This window comes from Pseudophryne corroboree, unplaced genomic scaffold (assembly GCF_028390025.1).
Source record: "Pseudophryne corroboree isolate aPseCor3 unplaced genomic scaffold, aPseCor3.hap2 scaffold_1206, whole genome shotgun sequence".
Lineage (NCBI taxonomy): Eukaryota > Metazoa > Chordata > Amphibia > Anura > Myobatrachidae > Pseudophryne > Pseudophryne corroboree.
Window position 1 is genome coordinate 89767 of NW_026967831.1, and position 8321 is coordinate 98087.

Genomic DNA, 8321 nt, shown 5'->3' on the forward strand with positions numbered 1-8321 from the left:
GAGTTCCCTTGTGCTGCCTCAGTTGAATCTCCTTTACTTGACAGAGATGTGCCTGAGCAGCGGCCCTCCCCAGCCCTATCCCAAATCATACTTATTTTGCATAGGAGATGCCATGGTCATGAAGATTGTTCTCCCAGGGTGAGGTTCATTCATTGCATTCTGGGAATGCTGACCCCTGTGATTTCCCCAATTGTGGGAAACTCGACTGCATTATTTGTGGTAGTGGGGGACTGTGTTTGTGCTTTCCTCTGGTCAGCTCTGGTAAAAGTCAGATTTCTTTGTCTCAGATCTTCCTCTAGCCTTGTTATTCTTTCGAGAGTTCCCTTGTGCTGCCTCAGTTGGATCTCCTTCACTTGATAGGGGGGTGCCCGAGCAGCGACCCTCCCCAGCTCTAGCCCAACTCCTACTTACCTGCCAGGTGAGATACTATGATCAGGAAGGTGCTTCTCCCAGGGCAAGGCTCACCCATTGCACTCTGGGTGTGCTGCTCCTGTGATTTCCCAAAATGTGGGACACTTGACTGCATAATTTGTGTTTCCTCTGGTCGGCTCTCGTATAATTCAGATCTCTTTGCATCAGGTTTCTCTCCAGCCTAGTTTGCTGTCTGTTTCCACTTCTCTTTTCTTGAGCCGTTCCCTTTTATGCCCTTGCGCACTATCCTGACTTCTCCCGTCTGCTTACTTTGTGCCTTGCAACGCACAATGCGAACTACAGGTAGTGCTGCAGGTCCCACAACCTTTTATTTGCCTTACAGAGCAGCTCTGGAGCTGTTACAGAGCCCAGCTTCTGCAAGAAATCAGCTTGAATGCTTCAGGGGCTGGGGCATAGCCAACATGAGCCCCACACCGAAGGAGGGTGGAGGTGTTTAATGTGAACTAGGGGTCATCCAAGCGCCGCAAAAGGCCGCCATGCCCTGCACGCCCCTTTTCTCTTTTCATATGCAGACGAGGGTTTAAGCCAACTTTGACCCACTGCTTGGATGACATCACCATATGCAAATCCATCTGCTGCAGGCCTTCCCCCAGGAATGCTTGCACTAGTTGTTGCATTTGGTTTGTTGTTTGGGGGTGCTTCAGTATTAGGCAGCCTTCTGTCCTCCCATGTTCATCTGAAAATATGTGTTCTCCCTGCAGTTGTTGTCCCCAGATGAGAGTTCCCTTGTGCTGCCTCAGTTGAATCTCCTTTACTTGACAGAGATGTGCCTGAGCAGCGGCCCTCCCCAGCCCTATCCCAAATCATACTTATTTTGCATAGGAGATACCATGGTCATGAAGATTGTTCTCCCAGGGTGAGGTTCATTCATTGCATTCTGGGTATGCTGACCCCTATGATTTCCCCAAATGTGGGAAACTCGACTGCATTATTTGTGGTAGTGGGGGACTGTGTTTGTTCTTTCCTCTGGTCAGCTCTGGTAAAAGTCAGATTTATTTGTCTCAGATCTTCCTCTAGCCTTGTTCTTCTTTCGAGAGTTTCCTTGTGCTGCCTCAGTTGTATCTCCTTCACTTGACAGGGGGGTGCCCAAGCAGCGACCCTCCCCAGCTCTAGCCCAACTCCTACTTACCTGCTAGGTGAGATACTATGATCATGAAGGTGCTTCTCCCAGGGCAAGGCTCACCCATTTCACTCTGGGTGTGCTGCTTCTGCGATTTCCCCAAATGTGGGAAACTTGACTGCATAATTTGTGTTTCCCCTGGTCGGCTCTCGTATAATTGAGATCTCTTTGTCTCAGGTCTCTCTCCAGCATAGTTTGCTGTCTGTTTCCACTTCTCTTTTCTTGAGCCGCTCCCTTCTATGCCCTTGCGCACTATCCTGACTTCTCCCGTCTGCTTAATTTGTGCCTTCCAACGCACAATGCAAACTACAGGTAGTGCTGCAGGGCCCACACCCTTTTACTTGCCTTACAGAGCAGCTCTGGAGCTGTTACAGTGCCCAGCTGCTGCTAGAAATCAGCTTGAATGCTTCAGGGGCTGGGGCATAGCCAACATGAGCCCCACACCGAAGGAGGGTGGAGGTGTTTAATGCGAACTAGGGGTCATCCAAGCGCCGCAAAAGGCCGCCATGCCCTGCATGCCCCTTTTCTCTTTTCATATGCAGACGAGGGTTGAAGCCAACTTTGACTCACTGCTTGGATGACATCACCATATGCAAATCCATCTGCTGCAGGCCTTCTCCCAGGAATGCTTGCACTAGTTGTTGCATTTGGTTTGTTGTTTGGGGGTGCTTCAGTATTAGGCAGCCTTCTGCCCTCCCATGTTCATCTGAAAATATGTGTTCTCCCTGCAGTTGTTGTCCCCAGATGAGAGTTCCCTTGTGCTGCCTCAGTTGAATCTCCTTTACTTGACAGAGATGTGCCTGAGCAGCGGCCCTCCCCAGCCCTATCCCAAATCATACTTATTTTGCATAGGAGATACCATGGTCATGAAGATTGTTCTCCCAGGGTGAGGTTCATTCATTGCATTCTGGGTATGCTGACCCCTGTGATTTCCCCAAATGTGGGAAACTCGACTGCATTATTTGTGGTAGTGGGGGACTGTGTTTGTGCTTTCCTCTGGTCAGCTCTGGTAAAAGTCAGATTTCTTTGTCTCAGATTTTCCTCTAGACTTGTTCTTCTTTCGAGAGTTACCTTGTGCTGTCTGAGTTGGATCTCCTTCACTTGACAGGTGGGTGCCCGAGCAGCGACCCTCCCCAGCTCTAGCCCAACTCCTACTTACCTGCCAGGTGAGATACTATGATCATGAAGTTGCTTCTCCCAGGGCAAGGCTCACCCATTGCACTCTGGGTGAGCTGCCCCTACGATTTCCCCAAATGTGGAAAACTTGCCTGCATAATTTGTGTTTCCCCTGGTCGGCTCTCGTATAATTCAGATCTCTTTGTCTCAGGTCTCTCTCCAGCCTAGTTTGCTGTCTGCTTCCACTTCTTTTTTCTTGAGCCGCTCCCTTCAATACCCTTGTGCACTATCCTGACTTCTCCTCCCGTCTGCTTACTTTGTGCCTTACAATGCACAATGTAAACTACAGGTAGTGCTGCAGGGCCCACACCCTTTTACTTGCCTTACAGAGCAGCTCTGGAGCTGTTACAGTGCCCAGCTGCTGCAAGAAATCAGCTTGAATGCTTCAGGGGCTGGGGCATGGCCAACATGAGCCCCACACTGAAGGAGGGTGGGGGTGTTTAATGCGAACTAGGGATCATCCAAGCGCCGCAAAAGGCCGCCATGCCCTGCATACCCCTTTTCTCTTTTCATATGCAGATGAGGGTTCCAGCCAATTTTGGCCCACTGCTTGGATGACATCACTGTATGCAAATCCGTCTTCTGCAGACCTTCCCCCAGGAATGCTTGTACTAGTTGTTGCTTTTGGTTTGTTGTTTGGGGGTGCTTCAGTATTAGGCAGCCTTCTGCCCTCCCATGTTCATCTGAAAATATGTGTTCTCCCTGCAGTTGTTGTCCCCAGATGAGAGTTCCCTTGTGCTGCCTCAGTTGAATCTCCTTTACTTGACAGAGATGTGCCTGAGCAGCGGCCCTCCCCAGCCCTATCCCAAATCATACTTATTTTGCATAGGAGATACCATGGTCATGAAGATTGTTCTCCCAGGGTGAGGTTCATTCATTGCATTCTGGGTATGCTGACCCCTGTGATTTCCCCAAATGTGGGAAACTCGACTGCATTATTTGTGGTAGTGGGGGACTGTGTTTGTTCTTTCCTCTGGTCAGCTCTGGTAAAAGTCAGATTTATTTGTCTCAGATCTTCCTCTAGCCTTGTTCTTCTTTCGAGAGTTTCCTTGTGCTGCCTCAGTTGGATCTCCTTCACTTGACAGGCGGGTGCCCGAGCAGCGACCCTCCCCAGCTCTAGCCCAACTCCTGCTTACCTGCCAGGTGATATACTATGATCAGGAAGGTGCTTCTCCCATGGCAAGGCTCACCCATTGCACTCTGGGTGTGCTGATCCTGCGATTTCCCCAAATGTGGGAAACTTGACTGCATAATTTGTGTTTCCCCTGGTCGGCTCTCGTATAATTCAGATCTCTTTGTCTCAGGTCTATCTCCAGCCTAGTTTGCTGTCTGTTTCCACTTCTCTTTTCTTGAGCCGCTCCCTTCTATGCCCTTGCGCACTATCCTGACGTCTCCCGTCTGCTTACTTTGTGCCTTCCAACGCACAATGCAAACTACAGGTAGTGCTGCAGGGCCCACACCTTTTTACTTGCCTTTCAGAGCAGCTCTGGAGCTGTTACAGTGCCCAACTGCTGCAAGAAATCAGCTTAAATGCTTCAGGGGCTGGGGCATAGCCAACATGAGCCCCACACCGAAGGAGGGTGGAGGTGTTTAATGTGAACTAGGGGTCATCCAAGCGCCGCAAAAGGCTGCCATGCCCTGCACGCCCCTTTTCTCTTTTCATATGCAGACGAGGGTTGAAGCCAACTTTGACCCACTGCTTGGATGACATCACCATATGCAAATCCATCTGCTGCAGGCCTTCCCCCAGGAATGCTTGCACTAGTTGTTGCATTTGGTTTGTTGTTTGGGGGTGCTTCAGTATTAGGCAGCCTTCTGCCCTCCCATGTTCATCTGAAAATATGTGTTCTCCCTGCAGTTGTTGTCCCCAGATGAGAGGTCCCTTGTGCTGCCTCAGTTGAATCTCCTTTACTTTACAGAGATGTGCCTGAGCAGCGGCCCTCCCCAGCCCTATCCCAAATCATACTTATTTTGCACAGGAGATACCATGGTCATGAAGATATTTCTCCCAGGGTGAGGTTCATTCATTGCATTCTGGGTATGCTGACCCCTGTGATTTCCCCAAATGTGGGAAACTTGACTGCATTATTTGTGGTAGTGGGGGACTGTGTTTGTGCTTTCCTCTGGTCAGCTCTGGTAAAAGTCAGATTTCTTTGTCTCAGATCTTCCTCTAGCCTTGTTCTTCTTTCAAGAGTTCCTTTGTGCTGCCTCAGTTGGATCTCCTTCACTTGACAGGGGGGTGCCCGAGCAGCGACCCTCCCCAGCTCTAGCCCTACTCCTACTTACCTGCCAGGTGAGATACTATTAAGTGGATTTTTGAAAGAAAACAATACTGTCAATATACTATTAAAACAAATTAAATTGGTAAAAGTTATTGTACTTTAAGTAAAAATAAAAGAGCTAAAATATCAATCCCAGTTTTGGATTACTTTAATTAACAAAAAAAATGCATATAGCAGAGGATAGTTTCAATCTGCCTACCTCTGGGTTATAGGCCCAGCATGCTTCCATTGCAGTACTCTGCTGCACATGTAAGTGCAAGAGATCCTGAAGCACTCACTCATCATGGGAAAGTACCAATGTGTTTCTTCATTGGTTGATTTAAGAAAATTCTTACAAAAACTCTCCAGATTATTGACTTTTTAAAGTTTTTCTAGGAAACGTTCTAGATGAATGCTTATTAGGCTTTGTCAGTATTAACGTTTTGCAAAGTGTCTCTGTGGCGCAATCGGTTAGTGTGTTCGGCTATTAACCAAAAGGTTGGTGGTTCAATCCCAAGCAGGGACTTAATTGACCTTGTTATCAGATTTTGGTGATCTTTAAGTAGACAAGTCAAAATTTCAAACCCCCTCTTATGGTGTAGGGTACCTGGCCTTCTCTGATGTAATCAGAGTTAGATTTGATTAAGTGATTTTATAAAAAAACAGATAGGAAGTACAATTTAGCAGTGGGTTGCAGAGAAAAAGAAAAATGCTGGCAGAAAAATCCAATTGAGTGATTAAACAGCTCTTCATTTTCTGGCTTTATTTTTATGCTAACAAATTTGTTCTCTGAAAAGGGTCCACAAAGCCAAGTCTCTGATTAACACCTTTGTAGGGATGGTTTTTCACCTATTACTAAATTAAACTTGCTTCATTGGAAAGGCAGCAAGATGCATCCTCATTTCAATGTCTACTGAAATAATACAGGTTGACACCAGGAAACATTAACGCCACTGCATCCTTGCTGCTTTCTCATGTGGAAGTCTGTTTAATGTGAAAACAAGGTGATATCTAATTAGCACACAGGTAAGGAATTAAGAAAATATTTAAGGGTGAAGATGTTTCTCACAAAATCGTTGCCCCAATGCATCATTGAAATTCAAGCTGGAAAGATGATTTTAATATATCACTTGTACATGTTGTATTGCTCTTCTGGTGACAATGTAGTTTGTTTTTGTCAATTACCATTTTAATAATAGGGTAAAGAAAATTAAGTGGATTTTTGAAAGAAAACAATACTGTCAATATACTATTAAAACAAATTAAAATGGTAAAAGTTATTGTACTTTAAGTAAAAATAAAAGAGCTAAAATATCAATCCCAGTTTTGGATTACTTTAATAAAAAAAAATGCATATAGCAGAGGATAGTTGCAATCTGCCTACCTCTGGGTTATGGGCCCAGCATGCTTCCATTGCAGTACTCTGCTGCACATGTAAGTGCAAGAGATCCTGAAGCACTCACTCATCATGGGAAAGTACCAAGGTGTTTCTTCGTTGGTTGATCTAAGAAACATCTTACAAAAACTCTCCAGATTATTGACTTTTTAAAGTTTTTCTAGGAAACGTTCTAGATGAATGCTTATTAGCCTTTGTCAGTATGCACTTTTGCAAAGTGTCTCTGTGGCGCAATCAGTTAGTGTGTTTGGCTACTAACCAAAAGGTTGGTGGTTTAATCCCACCCAGGGACGTAATTGACCTTGTGATCAGGTTTTGGTAATCTTTAAGTAGACAAGTCAAAATTTCAACCTCTCTCTTATGATGTAGGTTACCTGGCCTTCTCTGATGTAATCAGAGTTAGATTTGATTAAGTGATTTTATAAAAAACAGCTAGGAAGCACAATTTAGCAGTGGGTTGCAGAGAAAAAAAAATATGCTGGCAGAAAAATCCAATTGAGTGATTAAACAGCTCTTCATTTTCTGGCTTTATTTTTATGCTAACAAATTTGTTCTCTGAAAAGGGTCCACAAAGCCAAGTCTCTGATTAACACCTTTGTAGGGATGGTTTTTCACCTATTACTAAATTAAACTTGCTTCATTGGAAAGGCAGCAAGATGCATCCTCATTTCAATGTCTACTGAAATAATACGGGTTGACACCAGGAAACATTAACGCCAATGCATCCTTGCTGCTTTCTCATGTGGAAGTCTGTTTAATGTGAAAACAAGGTGATATCTAATTAGCACACAGGTAAGGAATTAAGAAAATCTTTATTTAAGGGTGAAGATGTTTCTCACAAAATCGTTGCCCCAATGCATCATTGAAATTCAAGCTGGAAAGATGATTTTTATATATCACTTGTACATTTTGTATTGCTCTTCTGGTGACAATGTAGTTTGTTTTTGTCAATTACCATTTTAATAATAGGGTAAAGAAAATTAAGTGGATTTTTGAAAGAAAACAATACTGTCAATATACTATTAAAACAAATTAAAATGGTAAAAGGTATTGTACTTTAAGTAAAAATAAAAGAGCCAAAATATCAATCCCAGTTTTGGATTACTTTAATTAACAAACAAAAAAATGCATATAGCAGAGGATAGTTTCAATCTGCCTACCTCTGGGTTATGGGCCCAGCATGCTTCCATTGCTGTACTCTGCTGCACATGTAAGTGCAAGAGATCCTGAAGCACTCACTCATCATGGGAAAGTACCAATGTGTTTCTTCGTTGGTTGATAGAAGAAACATCTTACAAAAACTCTCCAGATTATTGACTTTTTTAAGTTTTTCTAGGAAACGTTTTAGATGAATGCTTATTAGCATTTGTCAGTATGTACTTTTGCAAAGTGTCTCTGTGGCGCAATCAGTTAGTGTGTACGGCTATTAACCAAAAGGTTGGTGGTTCAATCCCACCCAGGGACGTAATTGACCTTGTTATCAGATTTTGGTGATCTTTAAGTAGACAAGTCAAATTTCATACCCCCTGTTATGGTGTAGGGTACCTGGCCTTCTCTGATGTAATCAGAGTTAGATTTGATTCAGTGATTTTATAAAAACATCTTTGAAGCACAATTTAGCAGTGGGTTGCAGAGAAAAAGAAATATGCTGGCAAAAAAATCAAATTGCGTGATTAAACAGCTCTTCATTTTCTGGCTTTATTTTTATGCTAACAAATTTGTTCTCTGAAAAGTGTCCACAAAGCCAAGTCTCTGATTAACACCTTTGTAGGGATGGTTTTTCACCTATTACTAAATTAAACTTGCTTCATTGGAAAGGCAGCAAGATGTATCCTCATTTCAATGTCTACTGAAATAATAAAGGTTGACACCAGGAAACATTAACGCCACTGCATCCTTGCTGCTTTCTCATGTGGAAGTCTGTTTAATGTGAAAA

The 8321-nt window shown here is 44.1% G+C and overlaps 9 non-coding genes and 1 pseudogene across 9 annotated transcripts; all 10 read left to right on the plus strand.

Moving 5' to 3' along the window:
* The first annotated feature begins 87 nt into the window (after positions 1-87).
* Positions 88-251, plus strand: LOC134991149 (U1 spliceosomal RNA). Its single transcript, XR_010195574.1, has one exon. It is a non-coding gene; the product is annotated as a U1 spliceosomal RNA (small nuclear RNA).
* Positions 252-403: 152 nt separating this feature from the next.
* On the plus strand, positions 404-566 carry LOC134991156 (U1 spliceosomal RNA). The gene has a single exon (XR_010195580.1). It is a non-coding gene; the product is annotated as a U1 spliceosomal RNA (small nuclear RNA).
* Positions 567-1237: 671 nt separating this feature from the next.
* On the plus strand, positions 1238-1401 carry LOC134991143 (U1 spliceosomal RNA). Its single transcript, XR_010195568.1, has one exon. It is a non-coding gene; the product is annotated as a U1 spliceosomal RNA (small nuclear RNA).
* Positions 1402-1553: 152 nt separating this feature from the next.
* Positions 1554-1695, plus strand: LOC134991161 (U1 spliceosomal RNA; annotated as a pseudogene).
* Positions 1696-2387: 692 nt separating this feature from the next.
* Positions 2388-2551, plus strand: LOC134991141 (U1 spliceosomal RNA). Its single transcript, XR_010195566.1, has one exon. It is a non-coding gene; the product is annotated as a U1 spliceosomal RNA (small nuclear RNA).
* A 152-nt stretch (positions 2552-2703) lies between these two features.
* On the plus strand, positions 2704-2866 carry LOC134991158 (U1 spliceosomal RNA). Its single transcript, XR_010195582.1, has one exon. It is a non-coding gene; the product is annotated as a U1 spliceosomal RNA (small nuclear RNA).
* Positions 2867-3540: 674 nt separating this feature from the next.
* On the plus strand, positions 3541-3704 carry LOC134991142 (U1 spliceosomal RNA). Its single transcript, XR_010195567.1, has one exon. It is a non-coding gene; the product is annotated as a U1 spliceosomal RNA (small nuclear RNA).
* A 152-nt stretch (positions 3705-3856) lies between these two features.
* Positions 3857-4019, plus strand: LOC134991159 (U1 spliceosomal RNA). Its single transcript, XR_010195583.1, has one exon. It is a non-coding gene; the product is annotated as a U1 spliceosomal RNA (small nuclear RNA).
* Positions 4020-4690: 671 nt separating this feature from the next.
* LOC134991148 (U1 spliceosomal RNA) lies at positions 4691-4854 on the plus strand. Its single transcript, XR_010195573.1, has one exon. It is a non-coding gene; the product is annotated as a U1 spliceosomal RNA (small nuclear RNA).
* Positions 4855-6604: 1750 nt separating this feature from the next.
* Positions 6605-6678, plus strand: TRNAS-ACU (transfer RNA serine (anticodon ACU)). The gene has a single exon. It is a non-coding gene; the product is annotated as a tRNA-Ser (tRNA).
* Positions 6679-8321: the final 1643 nt, after the last annotated feature.